The 5688-nt window shown below is 41.2% G+C and overlaps 1 pseudogene; it reads left to right on the forward strand.

The window, feature by feature from the left end:
* The first annotated feature begins 415 nt into the window (after window positions 1–415).
* On the forward strand, window positions 416–795 carry LOC105808377 (annotated as a pseudogene).
* The last annotated feature ends 4893 nt before the right edge of the window (window positions 796–5688 follow it).

Here is a 5688-nt window from a genome sequence, read left to right on the forward strand (position 1 = left end):
GATTAAGACACTAGGTTAAAAAAAAATTTGGTAATGGCTCATCTTTCACAGTTGGATCCCACTAAATATTGTTTAACATTGATAAAACTAGAAATACAGGAGGTTATATGGAGATAACGATTAGGGAAATAAAGACAGAAATAGTTAAAAGTGGTTACCTAACAGAAGTGGGGCTGGAAATGGGGCGGAGAGGAAGACAGGAGACTTCTACTTTGATTTTAGATTTTCCAGTATTGTTTAATTTTGTTGCATGTGCACATATTAATTTTATAATTATCTTTTTAAAATTTCTCTTCTTTTCGAGGAAGACGTGGTCGCAGGTGCAGTGAATTCGTGGTGTGCCGGCTTCTGCTCTTGACTCACCACTGTTCGCTCTTGCCAAGGAACAAGTCGGTCAGGAAGCCGCGCTACAGCCATGGCTTTTAAAGATACTGGAAAAACACCCGTCGAGCCAGAGGTGGCGATTCGCCAAATTAGGATTACCCTAACCAGCCACAACGTGAAGTCCCTGGAAAAAGTGTGTGCTGACTTGATCAGAGGCACAAAGGAAAAGAATCTCAAATTGAAAGGATGAGTTCGGATGCCTACCAAGACTTTGAGAATCGCTATAAGAAAAACTCCTCGTGGTGAAGGTTCTAAGACTTGGGATCACCTCCAGATGAGAATCCACAAGCGACTCATCGACTCACATAGTCCTTCTGAGATTTTAAGCAGATTACTGCCATCAGTATTGATCCAGGAGTTGAGGTTGAAGTCACCATTGCAGATGCTTTAGTTAACTTTTTCATAAATTGATTACCAGTTGTAAAAATAAAATAAAAGAATAAAATTTCAAGTCTTTCATAAATAATGTAGTTCAGAGATACTTGAGGCCTAATTTCTGTGCCTGGGGATTGATAAGGTGTTATGGTAGGTGTGTTAGTTGAGGTGAACTATCTGCTGTAAGAAATTAACCCCAAAATGTATTATGGCCCAAACACCGTAGAATTTTATTTCTCGCTGTCAGAACGAGGCAGTTCCAGGTGGGTGACATAGGGCTGGAGAAGTGGGAGGAGGGAGAGGGAGGATGCTCTGTTCCACACAGTCATTCAAAGACCCAGGCTGGCAGAGGCTCTGCCATCTTCTGCATGTGGTTACGAAGGTCACTTGGGAATTAATACCCAGCCAGCGAAAGGGGAAAGAACGTGGAGAAGTATGCATAGGAGGATTGTCATGGACCAGGCCTGCTAGCGCTGCACAGCACTGCTGTTCATACTGCATTGATTGGAACTCAGTCATTGGCCACACCGAACTGCAAAGGAGGCTGAGAAACATGGACCAGCTGAATACACCGAAAGAAGAGAACATAGATTTTTAGTTAGCAGTGAGCAGTTCTGTCACAGAGGGTTATAATAGATCCTTTTAGTGTCCCTGCTTTGGAGGACTCACAGGTCTAATAATGCTAGGATAAAACCCTCACTCCAAAGACAGGATGTAAAAGGTGGTGTTTGGCACATCCCCTGAGTCCACCTCTGATATTAGCTGAAGTCAAACAGTTCCCAAGCTCACTGCCAGTGCCCCACACTGAGTGACCCTGTCACTCTCCTTTATTCTGCTCTGGGTTTTTCTGAAGCCACAGGAGCTCCCTCGGCCCTGTGCAGGACAGCCCAAAAGTACAGAGGAAATTAACACCTTGGGGACAGACCTCAACCGGAGGTGAAATGGATAAGGCAGGTAAGAGCAGTTCCATCACAGCTTTATTCATATTAGCCAAAGTGGATCAACCCAATGCCCATCAACAGAAGAACAGTTAAATTAATTGTGGCATATTCACAAGATGGAATACTATACAGGAATTAAATAGAACAATCTACTGAAAAAGCAACAACACGGATGAATCTCATAGATATTAAGTTGAACGGAAGAGGCCAAATTTAAAAGAATATACTATTAACATGAATCATTGTTTGGTTCAAAAAGAAAAGAATACATACCATATGATTTCCCTTATACAAAGTTCGAGAATGGGCAAAACTAATCCATGATGACAGAAGTTAGTTAGAATAATGATTACCTCCCCATGGGGTTCGAGTACAGACTGAGAAGCAAGAGGAACCCTTTCAAGGTGATGGGAATTTTCTATGTCTTGATCTGTGTGGTGATGACACGAGTGTGTACGTATGCAATAATTCATCGAGCTATCCACTCAGGATTGCTGCTTTGGGTACATGTGTATTATCCTTCTATAAAAGCTTAAAAAATATTGGGGGTTCTATTTGCAAGAACTGTTGGGTAAACAATGAACAGTGTCTGCCATATCCACTCCAGGGGGCCTGAGAACCGAAGACCCTGATCTCCCTACACCACCTTGTGTGCGTTCTCCACTGACCCTGTGAAGAAGGGCATGAGGTGCACTCTCTAAAGACATCCACCTGTGAGCTGGTGGAGGTGGAGTCCTTGGAGTTCAGAATTCTAGTCGAATACTCCTCTGATTGTCACTTGAATTGGTACGGTGGTGTGTAAAAGGAACATGGAAGGGTCAGACAGATCTCCTCAAATTTAAACCTACTGCATAAAATTCAATTTCATGAGCATTGTGGGAGGCCTGGGATTTTACTGCTGGAGCCAATGATGAGGGTAGATCTGGAAACGTAATTATCTATGGTGAGCACAAACAAGCACAGCTCTCAGCCGACACTGGGAGGCCTCTTTTTCATCCTGCTATCACCATCCTAAGATTACATTGAAATGTGCAGTTCCTAAGGTCTTCGCTGGTTGCCACCCAGACATATCTCCTCATGCATTTTATTTCGCTAGAAGGCTTAATTTAAATAAAGCAGCAGGTGAAGACTTTCTGTTATCAAAAGTATTCAAAGCTTCCTCTAAATGACTTCCTCCAAAATACAGACCCATATGTTTGTTAAACATTCCATTTAAACATTATGTCTATTTCTCCCTTAAAATATGTCAGATTGAGGATTTCTGGGTCAGTATTTTATGTAAGATTCAATAGAATTGCAAGTTCAAATACTCCACTGTTACATAAGGGAAAAATTATCAAGAATAATTTATTGTTAGTTGCCTCACATTCTTCTTGGAATTAAATGGGCATAACTTTAAATAAATGAATTATAGAGCTGGTTTTTCCTGTTTGTTTTTAACTTACTTCTCCTCTGTCTTTAACCCTGGACAAGAATGACTCTAGGTTAAGCTGCCTGAGCATAGTATTAACTCCTAATTATTGGTTCTTGTACAAAAGCCACATCTTAACATCTTAGTATGAGGCACTATCTGCATTCTTACAAATCTGTCTCCTGGTAAACCAGATAACTATATTGAGGGGCCCCGAAGCAGGACTGTGTTCTTACCTGTCTCCCATACTTTCTTTTTCTGCTTTTTAATGGTAAAAAACACATAACATTAAATTTACCATCCTAATCATTCTTAAATGTACAGTTCAATAGTGTTAAATACATTCATATTGTTGTGCAACAGATCTCTAGAATGTCTTCATCTCGCAATACTGAAACTCTACACCCATTAGACACTAATTCCCCCTTCTCCTCCTCCCTCTCTCCAGCCCTTGGTAACTACCTTTCTACTTTCTGTTTCTATGATTATCTGCTTTTATGATTTTGACACTTTGGATGTTTTATGAGTGAAGTCATATGGTATTCATCCTTTTGTGATTGGCTTATTTTGCTTAGCATAATGTCCTCAGGATTCATCCATGTCCCCACTCTTTCTTTTTAACCACTCTTTGAATGTTACAAAACCATTGAATGACCCTAGGTTCATTCCCCCCTGCTAGAGGCATGAACTAGGAATGGCTTTAATGTCGCTCAAAACTGGGCTTTTCATGGGAGCATCATGTGGCTTTTTCTGTAGCTATGATGAGTGATTGGTAAAAGCTTCTTTGAAAAGCTTCCATGCTAAGTCACCTCATTCATGTTCTAGAATAAAAAACTTGGGGAACTTGAATTTGTTCATTTATTGAAGGCCCAGAATAGACCCTTAAAAACGATTCTGCTTTGGTTATATGTACTCCCTCGGTGTACCTTTGAAATCAGGAGGGTATGGCAGATTGTATTTTACAAAAATGGCTGCAACAATATTTCTAGTCTTACATGCTCTTCCAAATTCCACCACTTAACCGTCAGCACTTGGAGTCCATATCTCCTCCCCTTGAACCTGGGCAGAGATTTCTGCAAGCCTCAATGAATAGAATGTAGTACAAGTGACAGTGCATGACTGCTAAGGATAGGTCATAAAAGGTTATATGACTTCCACCTGGTTCTCTCTCTCTCAGACATGTGCCTTTAGTGTCCTGAGCCACCTTCTAAGAAGTCCAGCTATCTTAAAGCCAGGCTGCTGGACAGACCACATGCAAAGACTACATAGAGATGGAGTTGCCCAAGGAGCCCAGCTATACCAGCCCCCAGCTGTTCGAGTCTTCCCAGCCTGGCAATAGACGTGTGAATGAGCAAGCCTTCAGCGGATTCGAGCCCTAGCTGCTGTCTGACTGTAACCACATGAGAAAGCTGAGCAAGAACTGCCTAGCTGAGCCCAGTCAACCCCCATAACCATGAGAGGTAATAATAATGACCATTGTCATTTTAAGCTACAAGGTTTTAGGGTGGTTTCTTAGGCAGCAACAGAGAATGGAAACAGAGGGCTGGTCATCCATTTATCCTAAAGAAGCTTTTAGTTAGATGCCTTACTTTTCATAAAACCTCATTTGTTAACTAAAATATATGGTTTTACCCTAAAGCAACACCATCGAACAACTACCCTTCAGACTTCGATAGAGAATATAAACTCCAATGATCTGCTCCCAACCTTATCAAAGGTCTGGTTCAGAGAGGTGATCTCAATGGAGAATTGTTGGAAGTACTTGCATTCCTCTGGATTTTCTAGATGCAGTTTTTGATGTACTTAAAATTTTAGAAAGTTTCAGTCTCAAGCCATATTTCCTTGGACTCTGATAAAATTGCGCTCAGTAAATTGGGCCATAGGTCATGCTGCAGCTTTCACACTACAAGACAAAGTTTAGCAAAGCTCTGTTGTATTTGCTGTAAGAATATCATGGAGGACACTGTTCACCGCATCCCTCCATGTCCCAGATATAAAACCAAATACTAGAAATTTCTTTTAGAGCCAAGTTCCAATAAAGGTTCAGAAACTAGAATGTTTTGCCTTCATAGTCAAGAAAATCATGATTAGCCTTCATTTTTTTTTTTTTTGAGAGAGGGTTTGCTCTGTCTCTCAGACTAGAGTATAGTGATGTCATCACAACTCACTGCAGCCTCAAACTCCTGAGGCTCAAGACATCCTCCTGCCTCAGTCTCCTAAGTAGCTGGGACTACAGATGCACACCACCACATCTGGCTAATTTTCAAAATTTTTTGTGGAGACAGGGTCTTGCTGCATTGCCCAGGCTGGTCTCGAACTCCTAGGTTCAAGCAATCCTCCTACCTTGGCCTCCCAAAGTGCTGGGATTACAGGTGTGAGCCACCATGCCAGCCAAGCCATAATTTTTTTGGCAGAAAACTCAAATCCAAATCTGTGGCTAAGCTTAAATAATTATTGCTGGGACCCTATTGCTTGTATAACACACTTCATTCTACTGACTTGCTTAACGTATATTGTATATTGTACTTAATGTATATTGTACTTGCCTAATGTATATTTCTTGAGATCCTGGCTTTA

This window comes from Propithecus coquereli, unplaced genomic scaffold (genome assembly GCF_000956105.1).
Source record: "Propithecus coquereli isolate 6110/MARCELLA unplaced genomic scaffold, Pcoq_1.0 Scaffold172, whole genome shotgun sequence".
Classification (NCBI taxonomy): domain Eukaryota; kingdom Metazoa; phylum Chordata; class Mammalia; order Primates; family Indriidae; genus Propithecus; species Propithecus coquereli.